The sequence below is a fragment of the Staurois parvus genome, unplaced genomic scaffold, assembly GCF_062004578.1.
Source record: "Staurois parvus isolate SC_StPar_1 unplaced genomic scaffold, SC_StPar_1.0 ptg000607l, whole genome shotgun sequence".
NCBI classification, from domain to species: Eukaryota; Metazoa; Chordata; class Amphibia; order Anura; family Ranidae; genus Staurois; species Staurois parvus.
The window spans coordinates 1,698,199-1,724,128 of NW_028318403.1; the positions used below are offsets into that span (position 1 = coordinate 1,698,199).

The 25,930-nt window shown below is 42.5% G+C and overlaps 1 protein-coding gene and 1 pseudogene across 3 annotated transcripts in view; both read right to left on the bottom strand.

Annotated features, from left to right (window-relative positions):
• Positions 1 to 25,930, bottom strand: part of NECAB2 (N-terminal EF-hand calcium binding protein 2) — a 355,097-nt gene that overhangs the window by 122,824 nt on the left and 206,343 nt on the right. The gene's annotated exons all lie outside the window — the stretch shown is intronic.
• Positions 17,876 to 18,035, bottom strand: LOC149449702 (U2 spliceosomal RNA; annotated as a pseudogene).

Consider the following 25,930-nt stretch of genomic DNA (forward strand, 5'->3'; position numbering starts at 1 on the left):
GGGTGATTCGTACGGAGCTGGTTCGATTGACTAGCGGATTGCCAAGTTTCTGGCTTGCTCCAGCCACAGGGTAAAGTGTTATTCTGTCTTTTTATTCCCTTTTATTTTATAGTAATTAGTCATTTGTGTGTCTTCTTATATCTTTGTATTTCTGTAACCTTTTATCTTTTGTACATATTTTATGCACTGCCCACTTTGGGAAATTAAATCTTAAAATTAATTAGTGAACTTCTGTGTACTTAAGCACGTGCTCATATCTTCGGAGAGACTAGATCGGTGAGACTAGATTGGGTTATATTGGATTGTATTTTAGTGCCTTTAAAACGCTCGGTTAAGCTCATTGCCAATCTGTATGCAACTGCACTGTGAGTGGGCAGATTGCACGCAGATTGCAAAGGTAACAGATCTGCCAGACGGAGATCTGTGTGTGTGTGGTGTCTCAACAGACCATTCTGCGGATAAACTGTTGGGTGGTGGCAGGCTACCTTTGTGGTGCGTCTGGTGTGGGGGTGTGATGACAGTGGAAGGGTTATCAACACCGGGGTTCAAGCTAGGATAGCTGAAGGGACCTTTAGAAGGGTGTGTGATTACTAAGCTGGTCCTCAACTCTAATCAGGGCATCAGGTTGTATGTAAGATCGTATCTGCCAGTGTGTGGCCGACCAGCTGGATTGGAGTGGAGTCTCCATCTGGTGGTGGCCAGAGGTAGTGCGGGCTGTGAAAAGGTATCACGGCTGATCTTATATACGGTTTGAGATATTTAAGTGTAAATCCCTTTATTATCCCCTCTTTACCACCCTGTCGCGGCCGCACGCGTGCGTCACGGTTAGCTAGTCGCTGTGGGCGTGGCGTGTGGTGGACACGTGACAGGGTGATCGTTTTAACGAAACCTTGACAATATTGTACATTCACATCAGTCCCTAACCCTCAAGGGGCGTACAATCTAAGGTCCCTAACTCACATTCATACATACACACACATACTAGGGACAATTTAGACAGGATCCAATTAACCTACCAGCATGTCTTTGAAGTGTGGAAGAAAACTGGAGTACCTGGATGAAACCCACACAGGCACAGGGAGAACATGCAAACTCCAGGCAGGTGGTGCCGTGGCTGAGATTTGAACCAACAACCCTTGTGCTGCCAGGCGGAAGGGCTAACCATTTAGTCACTGTGCTGCCCATGGGGGTCATGGGGCCCCTATGTCCTTGACCACACTCAAACCACTCCCAAAAAAGCCTATGGAAGGTACCAGGGGCATCTCATGGGGCCCCCTACTGACCCGGGCCTTCGGGCAGTGCCCGAGTGTTTGAATGGTCAGTCCACCCCTGGTCCCGTGTACATGGAGCCTTAAGCCAAATCACTCTGTGCTGAGTAGTTCCCAGCTGAAGACCAACATTTCTGTCAATGCTGACTGGTTCATCCAGGTGACCGTCACTTCTCACAGAAGCCGGCAGTGATGGGTAGGTCCGCAGGGTGAACCAGTGAACCTAGAAGCTTTGATTTCATAAGAAGCTTCCCCTGCGAATACTAAGCCCTGGGGTGGGAGCTTCTTTGCAAGAACTAACATTTTTTTTGTAAGCAATGCAGTCACTACAACATAAATTTAAAGCAGAACTTCGGGCCACAACTTCTATATGTCCTTGTTGCCGATTTCCTTCCTTTACTGAATATGTCATCCATCTTTTGGTTCACAGACAAATATAGTGTAGTACGTCAATTTAATAAACTCACATAATATTGCACTCACAAGGGTAAAGTGTTTGCAGACATGTCAATATGGCAGATATCCATAACCGAAGGCAGATGGATGGCATGATCCACTGGGAGCTGGATGGAGAAGCAGCCACATGGAGGAGAAGAGAGGATGGGCGCCTTAGAGATCTGATGAAGGAAGTTTGTTGTTGTTCTGAAACCGCATTCCCTAGAGTCACACACATTCACTCCCAGGCTGCTCATCCATTCCTGCGGTCCTTTCCAGTGAAGCTTCAGTTCCAGCATTCTGGCAATCCACTGATTCGCTGGTGCACACAGATGAAGCTCTTGCACTTTTTGCTATGCTCCTGGCTTTGCATCCCGCTCTCTAAGCCGCCCATCCTCTCTGTACCTCCAGTGGCTGCCTCTCTATCCAGCTCCAAGTGGATCAAGCCATCCATCTGCCTGCGGTTATGGACTTCTGAAGGCATGTCATATTGCACTTCAACCATGTCAATGCAATATTATATGATTTTAATGATCTTTTTAATAAATTGTCATACTACATTAGGTTCCTTGGACACCTCTCTCCCCTTCCCCATTTATTCATTTCAGATATCGGTCTTCCCCAGCCAGACTGGAGTCGGCAGCCTGGTCCCATTAGTGTCTCTAAATACACTGCTCAAAAAATTAAAGGAATACTTTTTATTCAGAGCATAGCATCTAGTCAATTGAACTCCTGGGATATTGATCTGGTCAGGTAAGTAGCAGAGGGGGTTGTTAATCAGTTTCACTGCTTTGGTGTTAATGTAAGTAACAACAGGTGCACTAGATGGGCAACAATGAGACGACCCCCAAAACAGGAATAGTTTTACAGGTGGAGGCCACTGACATTTTGTTCCCTACTCATCTTTTCTGACTGTTTTTCACTAGTTTTGCATTTGGCTAGGGTCAGTGTCATTACTGGTAACATTACCTGGACCCTACAGAGGTTGCACAGGCAGTCCAGCTCCTCCAAGATGGCACATCAATACATACCATTGCAATAAGGTTTGCTGTGTCTCCCAGCACAGTCTCAAGAGCATGGAGGAGATTCCAGGAGACAGGCAGTTATTCTATTAGAGCTGGACAGGGCCGTAGAAGGTCCTTAATCCATCAGCAGGACCAGTATCTGCTCCTTTGTGCAAGGAGGAACAGGATGAACACTGCCAGAGCCCTACAAAATGACCTCCAGCAGGCCACTGGTGTGAATGTCTCTGACCAAACAATCAGAAACAGACTTCATGACGGTGGCCTGAATCCTTTAGTGGGCCCAGTGCTCACTGCCCGGCACCATAGGGCTCGAATAACATTTGCCATTGAACACCAGAAATGGCAGGTCTGCCACTGGCACCCTGTGCTTCTCACAGATGAGAGCAAGTTCACCCTGAGCACATGTGACAGTCATGATAGGGTCTGGAGAAGCCATGAAGAACATTATGCTGCCTGTAACATCATTCAGCATGACCGTTTTGGTGGTGGGTCAGTGATTGTCTGGGGAGGCATATCCATGGAGGGCCGCACAGACCTCTACAGGCTAGACAATGGCACCCTGACTGCCATTAGGTATCGGGATGAAAACCTTGGACCCATTGTAAGACCCTATGCTGGTGCAGTGGTCCTGGGTTCCTCCTTGTGCATGACAATGCCCGGCCTCATGTGGCGAGAGTATGCAGGCAGTTCCTGGAGGATGAAGGAATTGATACCATTGAATGGCCCCCACGCTCTCCTGCCTTAAATCCAATAGAACACCTCTGGGATATCATGTTTTGGTCCATCCAACACTGCCAGGTTGCACCTCAGACTGTCCAAGAGCTCAGTGATGCTGTGGTCCAGATCTGGGAGGAAATACCCCAGGACACCATCCGACGTCTCATTAGGAGCATGCCCCGACGTTGTCAGGCATGCTTTCAAGCACGTGGGGGCCATACAAACTACGGAGTACCATTTTGACTTTCTGCAATAATATTTCAGCAAAATAGACTAGCCTGCTGCATCATTTTTTCACTTTTTCGGGATGTCTTTGATGGAAATGACAATTATCAACCTACAGAGGACAGAATTCAAACGAATGGGGCATCCTTACATTCCTAGCGCATTACTTAGCCTATATCAGTATAGATATCCAGCATGATATTTTTCCTCATTGAGATCTGATGTGTTTTCAAATTTTTTTGAGCAGTGTATATTTAGTTATACAGCCTTACCTCTGGGATTATGTTTATTCTCACATGTCACAGTATGAAGAATTTGTTACATTGCATCATGTGTGTTTACTTTTAAGTTGTTACAAGGTTCAGTCAATGAGTAGACCAGTTGTTACTCAATTTATGTGATTTATTTCACTGAATTCATTAACAGCACCTGATCTGTGAATGAGCACCACAGGCAATTTTCTTTTTTTAACTTCTGGTTGACTCAGTAGTTGCTCTGAAATAGCCTATTCATTTTCAAATCAAACCATTAATCCTCTAGTTTCCAGTTTGTATGACTGGTGGCTGCTATGCCTCCTATTTCCCTATCCACTGGTCTCTTCTGTAGTTCTTCCACAAGGAAGCAGTGATGTAATTCAGCCCCACTTGCAGTGGTGGGCGGACAGAGTCTTTTAGACACATTCAACATGTACAGGCCTAGTGTACCCGCCCACAGTCACTAAAATTCCCTGTGATTGATGGGAACTCTACTTTCCTTTTACTGCAGAGAGAGCAGAGGATATGATGTAATCCCAGCTATTACACCTCTTCCTTGGCAGAGCAGACGCTGTAATCTTTTGAATTACAGAGATGAGGTCATAAAAATTCAAATAGACTTTCTCCTAAGGCCCCACGTACATGAGACAATTTTGAACGATGGAAATTGACTGCTGGAAAATGTAGGTTAAAAACCATCTGTTTAGCCGTGTTTGCATAACGCGTTTATGTGCGCTTAAAAGCTTAAGCACAGGAGAACCTCCCAAATTATTATTATTATACAGTATTTATAAAGCGCCAATAGTTCACTCAGCGCTGTACATTACAAAGGGGGACAGAACATGTGATAGAACAATACCAATACAATGCAAAACATGAGGGGATCGAGGGCCCTGCTCTTTCGAGCTTACAATCTAGTGCCCAGAATGCACTGAAAAGTGGTAAATTATTAACTATTTCAGACTGTTTCAGAGAAATACAGGGAATAGAAGCAGAGACAGCAGTATGTGTTGAGATAATTAGGTGTGAGTTGCTCATTAACATTGCTTTTGTTTACAAGGGTGGGAAAGGTGTCTGGTGGAGGGAGTCATTAAAGCCACCTGGTAGGGGGTCTTCATGAGGAATTTGATGTGTGAATGGTCATTAACATATCTTGTGTTTCCAAGGGTGGGAGAGGTCTGAGGTGTAAATGGTCATTAACATATCTTGTGTTTCCAAGGGTGGGAGAGGTCTGAGGTATGAATTGTTCATTCCAATGTGTGACAAGCTTGGTAGGAACATCCTGTGTTCAGTGTTTTGTCCATCTGAGTACCTTGAAAACGCTTTGCATGCATTTCTCATGATGAAAAAAGGCTCTGGACAGCATTGGGAACTGGAAGAGTTAAGAAAAAATTTTCAAAAGCAAATGCTTATAAACGCGATTTGCCACGTTTAGCCGAATTTACAAGCGGTTTGCGTTTGAAACACTGATAAAATCGACTGCTGAACGCAAGTTTTCTGCGTTCCAAAAAACGACTGTAAACTCAACTGCCTGTAAATGACTGTAAACGAAGATGTGTACATGGACACATAGGAAAACATTAGGGAGAGTTCAGGGGCTGCTGAAAAAAATGCTGAACAGCTCCTAAACGTGAGTTTATCAGCTGCAGTGTACGTGAGCCCTAAATGGTAAGGATTTTCACATTTTTAATAACCGTTTAGTGTTTTGTGTAGGGTGTGTACTAATGGGTCATTTGTTTGCCTATCCTGAGTTCTTCTTAAAAAAAAATACACAGTAAAAAGATTTCAGTAGGAGCTTGTCAAGAGGATAGGCAGTAAAGCCTGTGTACTGCCAACCAGCTTGGATGCTGATGGAAAAAAAAAAAATGATAAGACTTATTCTTTTCTTTAACTCATCTGCCACAGATCCACAGTTACTAGTGAGGGTATGCAAGGCATTAAAAAGCACGGAACCTAAAAAGCCAAGCAGATAAACAAAGCAATTACTTTTGCCTACCATGACTATGGATATGCTGCCAAATAAAAAATGTATTCATGGCATCCATGCTTTCTTTCTAAATAATCCACGAGTGAATAAAATACAACAAAAAAAAGTGCAGCTCATTTAAAGGAAAATTACATTACTGCAGCTGCTTGCCATCTTGAATGAGACCTCAATATACAAGTGACAGGCAGGCTCTGAGCTGTGTTAATTCTATTACATGAATTGCTCTTGACTTGCAGAGAACGCACCTTTACCAGCACACGAGTAGGTTCTGTCGCTGCTATTTTTATCGCTGCTTCACTGCAGGCGGCAAAAACAAGTATACCCATGACAGGAGATTTTGTGCTGTAATTTAATTGGCTGCCTATCAGGAACACTGTGGGGGACAGAAAAGGGAAGGAAGGGGGCAAAGAGCAACAGGATGATCAAAAATGCCATTTACCAGTGAACAGGACAAACTCCTATTTCTTTGTAATTACCGTCAGGGATTGACGGTTTTACGGCTAAAAGTTTATTTTTGTTTTAATGAGCCAAATCCTTTAGTAAGCTGTACAAAAGCCTTTAAAAAAAGATTTTAATCAAGTTCTAATTTAGAGAAACAACAGGACTTTATTAGAAGGTAACTAGTTAGAAGCAACTTGTAGTTGAAACTAGAGTGGTTGCTAAAGGTTCAATTCCACCACCCCTAGGGCTGGGTTGGAGTTCTACAGTCAGGTCCATAAATATTGGGACATCGACACAATTCTAACATTTTTGGCTCTATACACCACCACAATGGATTTGAAATGAAACGAACAAGATGTGCTTTAACTGAAGACTGTCAGCTTTAATTTGAGGGTATTTACATCCAAATCAGGTGAACGGTGTAGGAATTACAACAGTTTGCATATGTGCCTCCCACTTGTTAAGGGACCAAAAGTAATGGGACAATTGGCTTCTCAGCTGTTCCATGGCCAGGTGTGTGTTATTCCCTCATTATCCCAATTACAGTGAGCAGATAAAAGGTCCAGAGTTCATTTCAAGTGTGCTATTTGCATTTGTAATCTGTTGCTGTCAACTCTCAAGATGAGATCCAAAGAGCTGTCACTATCAGTGAAGCAAGCCATCATTAGGCTGAAAAAACAAAACAAACCCATCAGAGAGATAGCAAAAACATTAGGCGTGGCCAAAACAACTGTTTGGAACATTCTTAAAAAGAAGGAACGCACCGGTGAGCTCAGCAACACCAAAATACCCGGAAGACCACGGAAAACAACTGTGGTGGATGACCAAAGAATTCTTTTCCTGGTGAAGAAAACACCCTTCACAACAGTTGGCCAGATCAAGAACACTCTCCAGGAGGTAGGTGTATGTGTGTCAAAGTCAACAATCAAGAGAAGACTTCACCAGAGTGAATACAGAGGGTTCACCACAAGATGTAAACCATTGGTGAGCCTCAAAACAAGAAGGCCAGATTAGAGTTTGCCAAACGACATAAAAAAAAGCCTTTACAGTTCTGGAACAACATCCTATGGACAGATGAGACCAAGATCAACTTGTACCAGAGTGATGGGAAGAGAAGAGTATGGAGAAGGAAAGGAACTGCTCATGATCCTAAGCATACCACCTCAACAGTGAAGCATGGTGGTGGTAGTGTCATGGCGTGGGCATGTATGGCTGCCAATGGATCTGGTTCTCTTGTATTTATTGATGATGTGACTGCTGACAAAAGCAGCAGGATGAATTCTGAAGTGTTTCGGGCAATATTATCTGCTCATATTCAGCCAAATGCTTCAGAACTCATTGGACGCCGCTTCACAGTACAGATGGACAATGACCCAAAGCATACTGCAAAAGCAACCAAAGAGTTTTTTAAGGGAAAGAAGTGGAATGTTATGCAATGGCCAAGTCAATCACCTGACCTGAATCCGATTGAGCATGCATTTCACTTGCTGAAGACAAAACTGAAGGGAAAATGCCCCAAGAACAAGCAGAAACTGAAGACAGTTGCAGTAGAGGCCTGGCAGAGCATCACCAGGGATGAAACCCAGCGTCTGGTGATGTCCATGCATTCCAGACTTCAGGCTGTAATTGACTGCAAAGGATTTGCAACTAAGTATTAAAAAGTGAAAGTTTGATTTAAGATTATTATTCTGTCACATTACTTTTGGTCCCTTAACAAGTGGGAGGCACATATGCAAACTGTTGTAATTCCTACACCGTTCACCTGATTTGGATGTAAATACCCTCAAATTAAAGCTGACAGGCTGCAGTTAAAGCACATCTTGTTCGTTTCATTTCAAATCCATTGTGGTGGTGTATAGAGCCAAAAATGTTAGAACTGTGTCGATGTCCCAATGTTTATGGACCTGACTGTATATGCCGCAAACATGGATCACTACTGGTGGAGGACCAAGATCTTCTGCACCAGCCTTTTTCAACCAGGGTGCCTTAGGGATGCCTTGGCAAAAAGCCTAAAAAAGCCTCAAACTGGCCAAAAAATGTTGACAAGCTGAGATGTGGCAGCACAGTGGCTAAGTGGTTAGCACTTCCGCCTGGCAGTATTAGGGTCATTGGTTTGAATCCCAACCACGGCACAACCTGCCTGGAGTTTGCATGTTCTCTCTGTGTCTGCATGGGTTTCCTCTGGGTACTCCAGTTTTCTCCCACATTCCAAAGACATGCTGGTAGGTTAATTGGATCCTGTCTAAATTGGCCCTAGTATGTGTATGTATGAATGTGAGTTAGGGACCTTAGATTGTATGCCCCTTGAGGGTTAGGGACTGATGTGAATGTACAATATCTACGTGTATGTGAAGAGCTGCGTAAATTGATGGCGCTATATAAGTACTTATAATAATTAAGTTTTAATTGTACAGAATTACAACCTTGTAGGCCTCATACACACTGAACATTTAATGCTGCTCCTAGGGGCACCCGGCATTTTTTTTTCTGTCTCTAGACACCCCTCCATGTTAGCCTGTGTCCATGCAGGGGCATTTAGAGGCAGAACAAAAAAACAATGCCAGCGCGTCCAGGAGCACCAGCGTTTTGGCAGAATAAACGCCTGATGCATGTAAAAGTGCCTTGATACTGTAGGGATTTAGCACTTAAAGCACACCTTCAGTCATTTTTTTCACTTTCTCTATTATAAACAGTCTACTCATCCTTAACAATCATTGCATAAAAAATAAAAATATTTTGGTGGCAGTAAATACCTTTTTTCCTGCATTTACAGTTTCTTTTCTTGTTATTATTATTATATCTTTATTAATTTTTATCATACGAATCCATTTCAAACCAACATCTTACAATGCAATAATCTATACTTAATTACAACCCATTGCACGTCCAGTTTCTATGTCTGTCATTTGCCTAGGCGAATGACGTAGGCTGCTGTAGTCCTGATGACTCCTGGGATACAAACGTCACTAATACTTTTAATTTTTTTTTTCTTTCTTATTAGCTCTCATAAGAGTTTGTAGCTAGAGGAGTAGGGGGAGGTGAGAGGAAGAGGGCTGGAGGACAGCAGAGGAGGGCTGAAGGGCTGAATGAGGTCAAAGATGGGAGGAGCCCCATGTGTGTTATTATTGCGCATGCACGGCTGAAACACTGCCATACTGTGCATGCGCCTCCAGCCCTTTGTGTACATGTTGCTATAGCAGCCACAGCAGAAGTTCACTGCTGCTGCTAGAACAATGTGTACGCATAGGGCTGGATGCGCTGTGCTTAGTGCGCACATGCAACCCAACCAGGGGCGGACTGACCATTTGGAAACTCCGGCACTGCCCGAGGGTCCGGGGTCAGTAGGGGGCCCCATGAGATGCCCCTGGCACATTTTCATAGGCTTTTTTGAGTTTGGGCAAGGACACAGGGGCCCCATGATCCCCTATTGCCTGGGGGCCCCATGAGTTGTCAGTCCGCCCCTGAACCCAACGAGCCTTTGCTAAGCATGTGGTGCAGAGCGGAAAGTCGAAGACCAGCAAGAGAGCGACCAGGGCTTAATTTGCCCAAAGTTAAAATGACCGCATACAGGACAGGGACATGTAAGGAAAATTTTTTTTTTTATATTAATAGTAAAAATGAATGGAAAAAAGATTACTATGTATCATTTTTGCTATCTCTACACTTTAATGTGGTGTTTTTGGTAGCAAATCAGCTTTGCCTGCAGTTCCTCTGTAAGCATTAGTTAATTTCAATGGTCAGAATAATTAGGGTGGGGCTTCTTTTGGATGTGACGTCTGGATGCTCCTTGTAGACTGTCGGCTGTGATATCGCGGTGAGCGAGGCTCATCCCTGTTTTCTTGAGGCTGTCATTGCTGGTGTCGGCTAGACACCCTGTTTGTGAGTGCATTTCTGACGGTTTAATAAAACATTTTGGTTTTAAACGTACTGCACCATGATTTCCTTTTTTGATTCCCCGAACATGATCTATGGTATGGAGACGTGATGACTACCTGCTGTTAAGGCTATTCCATATTGTGTTGATTGGCTGCTTGCAGTATATTGCTCCCAGTTTGGATTACTTCTGCTGATCATCGCTCCCAGAGCAAACGCTATCTTTGCTGACTTATAATCTCATTCGGTGGTGGATTTTTTTTGCACGGTGTTTGATTTATACAAGATTTCAGAACTGTTTAATTACTTTGTGATGCTGGATGGACTTTTATATAAAATATTTTCTATCACGGACATCATTATTTTAAACTAATACTTTTTTTTGTATTTACTTCTATTTAGCGCACTCTGATTTATTCACATTTTTACCTTTTTTTGGTTAAGAGTGCAGCTTTTGTTCTATTTAGTTTGTGGCGCTTTTTTTTTCTCTATTTCTCATATTATCAGAATAATTTAATACTCTAAGAAAAAATATTTTAATGGCGCATGTATCAATGAACTATTTGGGACACGGTTATAATTTGCAAAAAATATATGTTGGGGATTTATTTATAGTTATTTAGTGCAGTTTTGGGAGTTTTTATACTTTTTTGCACAATTTAATATTCTGGCCAATTAAATGAATTAACGACCAAGCGATTGACACGGTTAAATGCATTACACACGCTTACATCCGTCAAGTGTTTTCTTTCTTCCAAAACGCTTCTGGAACAAAAGCGTCTTGGAGAGATAACAAAAACATTCAGTGGTCATGAGGCCGTAAGCTGCTGGCATTCTAACAACCAATGATGTCATAGGTTGATATGGAGGACATTGAGCGCCTGAGCATGTCATTGTTTGCCCCTCTATGTCAGCACAGGGGTCACATTAGCTAAATGATGGTGAAAAGAGAAATGCTGGAATTAGTACCAGTGTGAAGAGGTGCATTTGCTTTGTAAAAAAAAAACACCTCTAAAGTTGGGTGTTCTACATGTGTCGATGTCAATGCATTATGTAAAATGATTTGTTTAGTTTTTTCCATTTTAGAATGGAGTGCCTCGGGACTGCAGAGAATTTTATGATTGAATATTTTTCAAGGATGAGCTGTTCCCAATCCATACTGCACTAGGAAGTTGAAAAGAAAGGTCTGACTTGTTTCGGAGGGGCTCCAACTATGCAGATATGATTCCAACTATGCACAGGGGTCATTGGAATTTCCCAACCACACAGGAAACTTGCAGAGGATCTCAATTATGTGCCCTGTAATGTGTCTACAGGCCTGGTTCACTGACCTGAAACAGCATGCAGCTAATGAAGTACTGGGAAAGCCTGTACTCCTGAAAACCTGTTCCAGGTCAGTGATTCAAAGCATCAAAGCCAAAGCATCAGTATAACAGCCAAGCTGCTAGCTTTTTCAGAAGGGATATTGGACATCAGCAGTGGAAGCCCATATACAGTGGGGATCGAAAATGTGGGCACCCCAGCTAAAAATTTGTATTAATGTGCATAAAAAAGCCAAGGAAAGATGGAAAAATCTCCAAAAGGCATCAAATTACAGATTAGACATTTTTATAATATGTCAACAAAAGTTAGATTTTATTTCCATCATTTACACTTTCAAAATAACAGAAAACAAAAAAAAGGCGTCTGCAAAAGTTTGGGCACCCTGCAGAGTTAATATCTTGTACTGCCCCCTTTGGCAAGTATCACAGCTTGTAAACGCTTTTTGTAGCCAGCCAAGAGTCTTTCAATTCTTGTTTGAGGTATCTTTGCCCATTCTTCCTTACAAAAGTCTTCCAGTTCTTTGAGATTTCTGGGCTGTCTGTTACGCACTGCTCTTTTAAGGTCTATCCATAGATTTTCAATTATGTTGAGGTCAGGAGATTGTGAAGGCCATGGCAAAACCTTCAGTTTACGCCTCTTGATGTAATCCCCTGTGGATTTTGAGGTGTGTTTAGGATCATTATCCATTTGTAGAAGCCATCCTCTCTTTAACTTCAGCTTTTTCACAGATGGCATCAAGTTACCATCCAAAATTTGCTGAAATTTTATTGAATCCATTTTTCCTTCTACTTGTGAGATGTTCCCTGTGCTACTGGCTGCAACACAACCCCAAAGCATGATTGATCCAACCCCATGCTTAATAGTTGGACAGAGGTTCTTTTCATTCAATTCTGTGCCCCTTCTTCTCCAAACGTACCTTTGCTCATTCCGGCCAAAAAGTTCAATTTTAACCTCATCGGTCCACAGAACTTGTTTCCAAAATGCATCAGGCTTGTCTATATGTTCATTTGCAAAGTTCAAACGTTGATTTTTGTGGTGAGGACGTAGAAGAGGTTTTCTCTGATGACTCTTCCATGAAGACCATATTTGTACAAGTATCTCTTTATAGTGGAATAGTGTACCACAACTCCAGTGTCTGCCAGATCTTTCTGGAGGGATCGTGCAGTCAAACCTGGGTTTTGAATAGTTTTTCTCACAATCCTGCAAGCTGTTTTGTCTGATATTTTTCTTGGTCTTCCAGATCTTGCTTTAACTTCCACTGTTCCTGATGACTGCCATTTCTTAATTACATTCCGAACAGAGGATATTGACATCTGAAAACGCTTTGCTATCTTCTTATAGCCTTCTCCAGCTTTGTGAGCGTCAACTATTTTCAGTTTCAGTTTTCTAGACAACTGCTTAGAAGAACCCATGGTGCTGATTGTTGGGCAAGGTCAGATGAGTCTGGGCATTTAAAACCTTTGAGATTGACATCACCTGGTCTTCCCAGATGATGATTGAGAACAATCCATGACACTGGCAGGTCTCAGCTTGGCAAAGGGGGCAGTGCATGCTATAAATTCTGCAGGGTGTCCAAACTTTTGCAGATGCCATTTTTTTGTTTTCTGTTATTTTGAAAGTGTAAATGATGGAAATAAAATCTAACTTTTGTTGACATATTATAAGAATGTCTAATCTGTAATTTGATGCCTTTTGGAGATTTTTCCATCTTTCCTTGGCTTCTTTATGCACATTAATACAAATTTTTAGCTGGGGTGCCCAAACTTTCGATCCCCACTGTATTTCAGTTGGTGTTCACTTTTATCTTGTAAAATACTGTTTTCACAATTATTTCATAATTTTTTGAGGTTCCTCTGTTGATCTCCTTCCGCCATTTTTAATCCACTTCCATGCACTTTCAGATTCGACAGCACAGCATTGCTCTGGAATGCTTTATAGTAACAATGGTGGACCATGCATGGGCAATTAGATTCAGCACGACCATTTGGAGTCCCAATGAGAAGCACGAGTGACCGTATAGCAGGAAGTGCCTGAAAAAGGACCTTCATGGCAGTATCACCCTGTATTATTTTAATAAAAGCTGCAGATTTTTAATGACTGAAAACAACCTTTGAAAGTACAGTAAAGTGTATCTCTGGGTAAAACTTAGATTTGGTGAGGAAGACTTTGATACTATGTAATATTTTTATTGGTGTCTGCCCAATGCACACGTTCCTGAAAAATAACAGTGTAAGTGGGTGCTGCAGTGATCACCAGCTGAAAACCTAAGACTTTTAAAGTGAAAAGTATGTCATCAACACACCAAGGAACTCCAGAGCAGGTCCAAAGCTTTATTCAGAGATCACATCGTAGTTTACAGAGGCAATGTTTAGGAGTTTCACAGGACCTCTTCATATGGCATGAGACCAGATCACATGCCTGGTGCAAGACCCGCTCTGGAGATTCTTGGTGTTGGGGTAACATGCTTTCCCCTTTGAGAATATTCACCCCTTTATTTGTACTGGTGACAACCAAGACAGAACAAGAGTAAGCATCCTCAGAAGTCATCTCTAGCTGAACTCCATTCACTCCATTCCTGCCCCTCAGCTCCTGCAAACAAAGAGGCTGTGGGGCCATATTACTTGTCTTGCAGTTCATTGGAGGAAAAAAATAGAGCATTATTATTATTATACAGGATTTATATAATGCCAAAAGTTTGCACAGCACTTTACAATATAAAGGGGGATGATATAATTACAATACAGTTCAATACAGAAGAAATAGGAGGGCCCTGATCATGGAGCTTACAATCTAAAGGAAGGAGAGGTAATACAAAAGGCGATAGCTGCAGGGGATGATCTGGTGGAGATGATTCAAGTACAGTTCTAAGGTGGAGGTGGAGGTGGGGTAGGCATCCCTGAATAAGTGGGTTTTCAAAGATCGCCTAAAGGAGGTGGGGGTAACTAGACATACTGGGGTAGGAAGTTCCAGAGGATGGGAGAGGTTCTGGAGAAGTCCTGGAGGTGGGTATGGGAGGAGGTGAGAAGGAAGTTAGACAGCAAGATGTCTTGGGAGGAATGAGGAGGACGATTTTATCTGCGGATGAGGCTGGTGATGTAGCTAGGGGCAGTGTTGTGGATGGCTTTGTACGTTGTGGTTAGTATTTTGAATTTTAGATGTTGTAGTAATGGAAGCCAGTGAAGGGATTGGCAGAGAGAGGCAGAAATCGCTGATTGGTTGGCAAGGTATACAAGTCTAGCAGGAACATTCACAATAGACTGAAGGGGGGATAGCCTGTGTAAAGGTAGACCAGTGAGGAGGGAGTTGCGGTAATCAAGGCGGGATATAACCAAGGGTCACCTGATCGATCGCCCATCCTGTATGGTGTTTATCGCCATTTCAAACCTCTTCCTAATACATTGGAGAAGAAACTCCACACGTAGCATATACGTCCATGAAGTCATTCTAAACTCCGACAACAACAGTGGTTCCCGGCGAATTTCCCATTACCTGGAAGAGGTTGAATTATTCCGTATGGGCTTGTCTAAACACCCTGCCATCTAAGGACGGTCACCCACCCCCAGGCTGCATTTTGGATCGCCGTGTGAAGGGACCCACGACTGATCCACCACATTAGATACAACGCGCTTTTTAATAGCGCATCTGGTGAGTGCGCATTTTATACACTATTGGCACACGCACCCGTGGACTGTCTGCACACTGGGATCCAATCATATCACCTTAAGATTACACTTCACGTCATCTCATAACTTGGATTCATTCCAGGTTCATGCGTTTTGCATCATCATCTACATCCAGATTTGGACTAATTTCACTATATATGTGATTACTGTGCACATATGAATATTGTGTGTGTTTTGTGTTTTGTACATGATATCAACGTATCTACCTCATACCTTTATGGGATGGGTTTTTTGGTTATACGTTTGGCATTAACATTTTTAGTTGGTTCTATCATTATAAGCTTTACATGATCATTTTTATAGTTTTAATTCCTTCAGGCACAATCACACCTATCGAGTGTGTGCATCTTTCATGCTACTAGTTTGTTGTCCACCATTTTTATTGCTGCACTACCATTTTATATGGGATATAACCAAGGTGTGGATAAGTTGTTTTGTGGTGTCATTAGTCAGGAAGGGGAGAATTCTGGAATGTTGTGGAGGTTAAAGCGGCAGGATTTAGCCAGTGATTGGATGTGGGGTCTGAAGGAGAGGTCAGAGTCTAGGATTACGCCTAGCACCCTGGCATGTTGGGAAGGACCAATGGTTGTGCTGTTGATCTTAATGGTAAAGTCATATGTGGGGGATAGGTGGGGGAGGAAATATTACAAACTCAGTTTTAGAAAGCTTGAGATTGAGGAAGAAGTGTGATATCCATGTTGATATGTCGCTCATTAGATTTGTGATAAGTGAGGAGATTGAGGGAGTGAACTGGGGAGTGGAGAGATAGATCTGGGTGCCATCAGCATAGAGGTGGTATTGGAAGCCATGGGAGGTTATCAACTGGCCCAGGGAGGAGGTATAGAGAGAGAAAAGGAGGGGCCCAAGTAGAGAGCCTTGGGGTACCCCAACAGAAAGAGGAGAGGAGGAGTTGGCGTTGTATGTGACGCTGAAAGTGCGCTGTAAAAGGTAAGATGAGAACCAGGAAAGAGGTCACGGAGGCCAAAGGAGTGGAGTTTACTGAGGAGGGGAATGGAACATTGTTCGCCTAGAGATCTGTTCAGAGGGTGTCCAAGCTCATCTTTAACAGTGAGTATTAACCCAAAATTTTAGAGTTTTCTCAGAACAAGAAGCAGGGGAATCTTTCAGAGGAGACACTTGTCCTGGGGAAACATTCAAAGATAGAAACTCCCCACACTTTTATAGAATTAATCTGTTGCTTTTCTGGGACAGAAAGTAGTGGATATTACCTCAGTGGTACAGAAACTGCAAAATAACTTGTTTTAAACTTTTGCCTACTCTATCCAGAAAAAAAAATTCACTATACACGTAAAATCGTATGTAAAAAACACTTATTGATTGGGTTTACAAAAAGGTTCGCTTACAATCTAAGTGATCAGTGGTTGCAATGTTAGACACAGGGGTTTCACACTTTTCTTTTTTAACACCGTTTTTCTTTTTTTGTAATCCATCAACATCTTGTCACAAGACTACTGGAGAAACTCTGTGGTAGCAGATTTAATGACAAATCCTATGGTTCTGTTACACAACCGATGTAGTCAACAAAAAGTCATTAGTCTTTACTTCTGTCTTAAATGTTTGTGTTCAGTTTTTATTCAAGAAAGCCTGTCACTAACCTGGGAATCCAAGCTGTGCATTTAATGAAATACATGCATAATTTGAGGTTTCCTTCTGTGAAAACCCATGTCAAAATGATCAGTAGACCCAGAGAAATAGTTAACTGAATTTATATGAAAATCTTATGAAGCTGTTACTTAGGGGCTGGCCATATTTATGCATGTAATATGTTCCTTCTGTTAGGGCTCATGCACAAAGGGCGTTTGACATTCTCCTCTGAATGCCTTTTACTACTTTTTTTTTTTTAAGTCCACAAACGTGCAACTATAACGAAAAACCCGTAAGTGTTCACAAAAAAAGTGCAAGTGCAAAACACCACACGAAAAAGTGCACTTAGGGGTGTGCTTTGTTCTACCCCCGAAGGGGTTGGACCACTACCCTGATCCCCCGGGGCACGAAGCTCCTGACAGGGACAAGGTTCCCATTTGGTCCTCCTGGCCAAAAGGCCTGGTGGACCACCGTTCCTTGTGTCCAGCCGAAGCCGAACACCCAGTACTTGGTCAGGGGGCTCTCCCGAAGAGAAAACCCCCTAGGGACAGGGGAGGAAGGAACCAAAAGGCCAAACATCCTCCCCCTAGACTTCAGGGCAGGCCCGAGGACCCACACCCTCCATCCTGTGAGGAAAACACACACATAAGTAAAGAAAAAGTGACAAAACGTGGGAGGTGTTAAATTAAATAAATAAAAAATAAAAATGTGGTCGTGCCAAATTGTGCACAGACCAGGCCCTGAGGCCTGTAGCAAAAATTGCTCTGGTCCTAGCCAGAAGGCCTGGTCCTAAGGGCGCTGTGCAGAAAAAGTTTGTAAACAAGTGACCATGTGCCATTTTCACACAGTGGGGTTCCACACCCAGGTGCTATTAGTGGCACCCCTGAGGCGACTACTCGGGGCACTGGTTTGCGGACGCTCTGCCTTCCCGACCCCTGGCCAGACAAGGTAGATCCGTCCAAATCAGGAGGTACTGGGTCCTTCAGACGTTCCAAAGGGGAATTACTACCAGGCCCCAGCTACGTGTGGGCGTCCCGGGTTCTGTTCCCCCCGTAATAGCCATCCAGACCCCCATCATACCAGCGAGGGTACTATACAACAGTCATCCCCGCAAAGCTAGAATGACTGGGAGCACCCCCACTGGACACTGATAAGAACAGATACTACACTTGATCTTAGCCAAAAGGCCGAGCAGCGATTTTTTTAATACTGTCTAAATCAGCATATGGCACATGCCTTTAGGGCAGGGGTGCCAAACTGGTGGCCGTCCAGCTGTTGCGACACTACAAGTCCCATCATAGAGAGAAAACAGGTGGCGCACACACCTAGTACATTATCCAAGGTTTATTGTAGGAGTGAAAGAATAATAAAAACATACTCACAGACGAAGCATGTATCTAAAAAGCATAGAAAAATGACAATGGCCACAACGGCAGGCAAGGTGTTCTCACTGTCAGTGCGGTCAAATGGCTGACGCGTTTCGGGGACAAATCCCTTTCCTCAGAGCTGATGACCAGCCTCTGATGCAGATGTATGATGAATGGAAAGTAGGAGCCTTGCTGTTGATGCCTGAGTGGGATGGTGTCAGGCATCAACAGCAAGGCTGATTTCCCCGTCTGTGGAGGGCTGCATCCTTGAAGCATTTCCTTTGGTTGTCGTTGTCCTGGTACCCTTGGCTTCCCTTTTGGCTGTGCATATCCTGAGGCGCTGGAGAGTACATACGATATCCGGTACAAGTCCCATCATTCCTCTGCCTTTCGAAGTCATGCTTGTAACTGTCAATCTTGCAATGCCTCATGGGACTTGTAGTTTGGTAACAGCTGGAGGGCCACCAGTTTGATACCTGTGTTTTAGGCATTAAATTGTTAAAGGATTCCACTGGCCAGAATATTAATTTATTCTGGCCACTGGAATGAGTAAATGCTCAAGCGCTAAACTTGCTTAGTGTTTAGGCGCGTTTATGACAGTCAATCGTTGTTTTTCTGCCCAAAAGCTCTGCTCTCCTAATACACCTGTAAATGCATATGTGTGCATGGAGATAGGCTGATAAAGAATGGCACTTACAAGCAAGAAAAAAAATGCTAAACGCCTGTAAAAGTATTGTGTGCATGAACCCAATTGACAATTTAGCATCAGCAAAATCCTAATAACTTGCCTCATCACTATGATTTTACAAATCCAGATATTCTAGTAATATTTTTATTACTTAGTCAATACATCAAGAACTGTTAGTTTAGTTTTAGATAGGTGCCAGTGTACTGAATCACACACAATTTTTATGTCCCTCAAGGACTTTGGAGTCAACATCATTGCATTTGGTTCCAGGTAAGCCCACCAGTTGTGATCCTTACAAGGTGGTCTTTTATTTATTTTGTTTCAGGTAATATCCGATTGTCTCTCGGGGGATCAGAAAGGAATTGTTTTCCCTGCAGGAGCAAATTGAATCATGCTTTGCTATTTTTTTTGCCTTCCTCTGAACCAACTGTGGGTATAGGATTATAATTTTTTTTTTTTTTTTTAATGGTTTAACTGGATGGACTTTTGTCTTTTTTTCAGCCAGACTAACTATGTAACTTATATAGCGCCATCAATTTACACAGCACTTTACATTTATATTGTACATTCACATCAGTCCCAAACCCTTAAGGGGCATACAATCTAATGGCCCTAACTTACATTCATACACATACTAGGGCCAATTTAGACAGGATCCAATTAACCTTCCAGCATGTCTTTGGAGTGTGGGGTGAAACTGGAGTACCTGGAGGAAACCCATGCAGGCACAGGGAGAACATACAGAACATACAAATTCCAGGCAAGTGGTGCTGTAGCTGGGATTTGAACCAATGATCCTAGTACTGCCAGGTGGAAGTGCTAACCATTTAGCCACTGTGCTTTTTTTATCTTATGCACCCTGTTGGATTTTATCTTGAAGCGGAACTTAACTCTGAAAATGAAGATAGTTCCTTTCCAACCTTCTTAACTCTGCAATCATAAATTACTTTTTTTTTTATTATGTTTGTTCTGGCCATGCAATCATTTTGGCCTAGGTCAGAATGTCATGTCCCTGGTCCTGCAGCCTTATGAGATACTAATGTTATATCTCCCAGGAAGCTACAAGTCCAGAGATACAGAGCAGCCAGAGGGTGGGCCTGCAACATCATCCAGAGCTGGCTGCCTGAACCTGGAAGAGGTAAAGAGGAAGTCAACGAAAGAGGTCCAAAGTAGCAGCACGGGACCCATTTCACCAGATTCAGGGGGACAACGCTGGATTTGTTGCGAGTGAGTATGTATTTTAAAGATGACCTAGCAATTGAGGCATCAGGGGAGAAAAAAACATCCAGGGGAGAGAGTTTGGTGCCACTCTCTAAAGCTAAAACTTTTTTCTTTTGAAGTAGAATTTAGCATGATTAAAACTGCTGGCAGATTGTATTGCCATGTGTGTCTTATTGGAGAGATTTTCATTCACTTGCTGTTCTATAGACACAGCAGGAGATAAGAGTGAAGTCTACAAAGTAAGGGAAATGTCCTCTTAAACAGCTGTAACTGGAAGTGTCCTAACTGGACAATTTCCCCTCTATTCCTTTTCTGGTGACCACTCAAAATGTTGTATTTTCCCACTTTTTGTCTTAATGCCAATAGACACTGGATAAATAGAGAGGGTGACCCTTTCCAGTTGGGACACAGTCAGGGTTCTACCCCCTCATCACTTTATCCAAAATTATTGAAAAAGTCTTCCCATTAGATACATTTTTATGTACCCATATCTAAATATTAATAGGAAAAAAGGCACATTTTTAATTGTGGAGAGCTTGATATTTAGGTCTCTATATATCACAAAAATGTTTTATTAGCCATATTGTTATTGGCCATATAAAATATATTTGACCATCCACTGCATGGCAGACACTCTATGGTACCATAACAGCAGTGTTCCTGTCCTCCTGCTATGCAGTGTGGGAATTGTGTTGTATTTGATTTGGTGATGGCAGGAGTAATTTAAAGCAAAACCTTACCTGTTAAAAAGAAATTGCTAGTAAAAAGAATTTTTATTGAAGAATATGCATACTATGGCTCCTCGGGTAAAAAAAAGATTCTTATCTTCCTGCATACTTCATTAGAATGTACACTGAACTGCCAATAGATTAATATATCATTAGGAGGTCGAAGTAAATAATCCAGACAAGCGAGGTGGATCAAGGAATCCTCCCCACTGTGCCATTTTTGTATTCTGACAGCCACTGATCGACAAAAGTTTTCAATCATGCCCATATAACAGAAGGCAATCGTTAATATTAACCTCTGTTGAACAGCCATAGATGGATTAAAATTTGTCGGGTCACAGCTGAACCAGCCGAATTGCAATCTATCAATGGCCAACTTTAGTATAAATCTCGACATGCCTTGGTGCCCATTTGCGCGCTCCGGGGGAATGGTGGTGGGTATGGAGTGACATTGTATGTTATCCCAGGACAGCCATTCAAAATAGCCAGAGATGCTGGAGGGGAGATAAATGTAGTTGACTTCAGCTCTCCTTTGGGAGCCTCTGTACACCATCAACATATGCATTTCTAGAGAGCAAATCTATGCATAGAGCAAGCCATAAAATACAGAAGCTAGTCTCATACTATCTTAGAACCAAACTGTATAAAAAAACCTAACAAAATATTCCATTGAAAGTGTTTTGTTATATCTGTTCAGTAACGGTGAAAAAAAAGTATTGCTTCTGTTATAAATTCAGAGCTGTCCTTTGCACTCTTCCTTTGTTATCCCAAGTCTAATCAGCCCTCCCAGCTATTTCCTTGGACTACAAAACAGAGCAGCCCATGATGTAGAAATGAACAGAGAGGAGATGTTCTGAAGTTCAGGAAAAGACAACCAGGCAGAGCTGACATCTTTCTTTCTCTTTGCCAACCTACAAAACAAACTCAGGTCAACCCTACCCTGCATGCTCGTCGGTGTGGGTTCCGAGTTGTAACAATTTGTAACAAGTAATTAGGATTAGAGTGCATTTCTGCCAGTATTAACTGGTATTTGCAATTACTTGCCGAGTCTTTGAGCACCTGTTCACACCAGAACACAGTAAAAAACCCAAATTCCATGTGCGTTTCCCGCACCACGTTCAAAGAGCACTGCAATTACAATCTGCAGTGGATATCAATGCAATGCTAATGACACCCCTAACGCAGGTTGCAAATTCACTGCATGCAGAAGTACACAAGTACCATGCAATCCGGTTGCACTGCATTTGTTTTTTCAACAATACATTTTTATTTGGTTTTACAAATATAGTTACAACAACAAAAAAACCCAAAAAAACAAAAACAAAAACAGGACAGTGAAAAGCTACACAATATCACAATATAGGTGTTGCGGTAAAGTTTAACAAAGGGAAAAAAGGAAATATTCAATAATCCCAGTCCTACTAGTTCCACGAAATAATCATTTTAGAGTATCCAAAAATAGGTTCAACATTTATAAAATCTTAGGTTACAGTTCTGAACCAGTTAGACCAGGGAGTCCAAGCTTTGCCAAATTTGGTAATTCTATCGTTTAGGTAAGCTAAAGATTTCTCATAGATGAAGTGGGTCTGGACTAGCTCAATGACTTCTTAGAGAAGGGGCTATGTCTTTTTTCCAGTGTCTAGTAATGCACTACATTTTTTTTAACCCCTTGGCGCTTCTCGGCCCTTTAAGGGTTTCAAAAGCCGGGAGGCAGGGTGGGGTTTTAGGGTCATGTGACCGCCATGATTCGCTGTCACGGCGGTCACATGATCAGGAAAGGTCCCAAATGCAAGAGGAAATCGGGACCTTTCCATGAGTACCAGAAATGTGTGCTGAGAGCGGGCAGGGCGCGCGCTCTTAGCACATATGTTTTTCTTAATTGCAAGCAAATGTGTGGCCGCTCGGTGTCAAGGCCCAGGCACTGGAAGGCCTCACATTTGCGCACGGCTGGCGCATGCACTACTTTTGCTGCAGTCCAGTGGAAGTATGACCAGGTACCTAAGAAAACTAGGTACCCCCCCAAAAAGAAAAAAAAGTTCAAAAAGAAGAACAGGAGGAAAGGAGGTCATAAAGCAGAACTTCTTCTTTAGGGTGAAGTTCCACTTTACTGTAAAATTACACCCTCCTATCCTTTACAGACAAGGAAGCTGCCATTGTAGCCTCTATTTGAACTAGAGTTGCCATTTTGCTCCACATGTGATCAGTGATGACACCAGCCATTTGCTGGCTTGACAGTCCAGTTGAGAGGACAAACAACTGTGACAGTTGACATAAACCTTTTTTGCAATCCTTCCCCAAAACGTAAATCCTACCCCGCATTTTCCCAATATATTCAAAATATCCACAATGCAAAGTCCACGATGTAAATAACAAAAGTCCACCACGAGTCCACACTCATATAAAATCTTCAAACGTTTAAGAATTATCCCATTCCTCACTTCAAATCCAGGAATCCTCAAATAAAATAAACTCAATATAGTGCATTAACTTTTACCAACAATCAAATTGTGATACCATGCAAAAATCACTCGTGAAAGAGAGAAAAAAAAAAAAATTATTTTAAATTACTACTTTTAGTGAGTCTCATGTGTAAAATTATGTAAATAAAATTAGGGTGAAAACACCTACACAACCCACTCGTGAGGTGAATCCACTACAAAATGACCAAACTTGTGTAAAAAGTGCCAATAAAATACACAGCAAGTGCTCAACTTGTGAGTATGTATAATCCGCAATCCAAAAATAAGGGCCACCACTCTGGTAGGATTAAAAATTATTACCCTCTTTCATCTCTTATAAGCATTTAAATACTCCAGGGTACAGCAGCTTTCTCCTTCCAAATAACTCAAAGCATTGTTCCCCGATCCTCACAGGGCAAGAAAGAGCAAGATTCAGCGGGATGTATAAGTAATACAATGAAATTTTTATTGCTGCTTACATCAGAGAAACGAAAGACCATCCTGTTCCAGCATAACCATCAAACCAGCATCAAAGATGGCCGCGCTCCTCCTTCCGGTTTTGCGTCTGACGTCACGACCCTGACGCGTTTCGTCACTTCCAACTTTTTCTCAAGGGACTTTGCATTGTGGATATTTTGAATATATTGGGAAAATGTGAGGTAGGATTTAAGTTTTGGGGAAGGATTGCAGAAAAGGTTTATGTCATTTGCACTTTCAAGGGTGAAAGTTTTACTTTTCTTTAGGAATTCACAGAGATTTTGATTTTAACTGTGACAGTTATCATTCATAGAAAACTTTGAATTTAACTGTTTGGGTGTTAAATTGGTGGGTTTAGTTCCACTTTAATAAATGTATTTTTTATTTACAGGACAGACTTTTCACAGCAGGAAGATTTGAGGTCACTTTGGCTAATGGACTTTGTCAGAAAAACATGCTGGTTTGACAAGTTGTTTGCTAAGAGCGGCACATCATCTGCTAAACAATGCACGGAAAATAGGGTTTGCTTTCCGCCTAGAAGAATAGACCGCTATGTACTCAGTCCTAATTAATACCAATGCCATGACCCGCTGACTTTGCAGACCTCAAAGTGTTTACTTCAACAACCTCACAAAGTTCTTCTGAAACAGCACAATGTGCAAATATAAGAAGATTCCAACGCTGCAAATCTGGGAGCAATGGCACAGATACAATCCGTAAGGGATACAAATGATAAAAGGATTACGCCTAAAGAGCTGAAGGGAAATGCCAGACTTCATATTTTGTATGGCACAGATCACTTCTGTGTAATCAGTTTGTGCAAACACAAAAAAGGTCTAGCGAGCTCAAGGATCGCCACTGTAGCTTTTGTTGCGTGTGCTGTGAAGCTAAGCTGGGAACAATACGGGATCAAACAGCGGGAGTTTGCCAGAGGTTAAACTCTATGGACATGTGTCTTTATTCCGCCTAGCAAGCTATGTAATACACACCGATGTGATGACAAGTCCCATGTGAGTTTTCAGTGTTCGCAGGCAAATCAAGAGCTGACACATATTCTATTTGAATTCTTTATTTGGTACTTCTATATTTGCTCTTTATCTAGGCTAGAACATGTTCTGTATGTTTCTTTTTACATATTCCTGGAAATTTTTTCAGATATCAAACAATTCTAAGCCAATTTATGCCATAAAAGAAGCAGAATCTTACCAAATAACAGCCTATTCGTTGAATACCAAAGCTCATCAGTATAAGCCAGATGTTTGTCACATGAAAGTGTCTCTAAACCCAAAACCAAAATATAGTATACTGCAGCTTAGTATTCCTTAAAGTGTTTGTAAAATATTTTTTTTTAATAATACACGTTATACTTACCTGCTCTATGAAATGGTATTGGACAGATCAGCCTTGATCCTCTTTTTCCGAGGTCCCCCTCCAGCACTCCTGGCTACTCCTCTTCTTGGTGGGCACCATATAAAGCCACTTCCTATTGGGGAACACCTGTTGGCTTGATCCCTAAGCCTGGCTGCCTGCGTCTATATACACACACAGTGAGGCTAGGCCTCACCCCCTACTCCCTCATCACAGGATTTGACTGACAGCAGTGGGAGCCAATGGCCTTTGCGAGCAGGGAGAAGAGGAGAGTGCCACTGCAGATGGGCACAGCACTGGATCAGGATTGGGCTCAGGTATGTATAAGGGGGGGGGGGGCAATACACACCCTGAAACATTTTTAACTTAATGCAGTGGAGTTCCACTCACCCTGTCAAAAAATAAAAGTCAGCAGCTACAAAAACTGTAGCTGCTGACTTTTAAAAAAACAGCCACTTACCTGTCCCTCGGTCCCTTGGTGTGTCCACTGCAGCCCGTTTCACCGGCCGTCCTGTATTCCAGGAGTCTGGCATCTTCAGTGTGATAGCGTGCGGCTTCACAGCCAGGTACCCACTGCGCATGCGTGAGTAGTGCTGCGCTTAATGAATGGCCTGTAGTCTTCTGGGACCTGTCACGTGTCCCAAAAGACTACAGGGAGGGAGGACACCTTCCGCTTCTGATCTCCTAGGCGATCAGACCGGAAGTGGGAGCGGGTACCTGTCAAATTCGGGTACCCGCTCCCCCCCTGCACCCCAAAGGTGCCAATCCTTAATGGGGAGCGGGGGC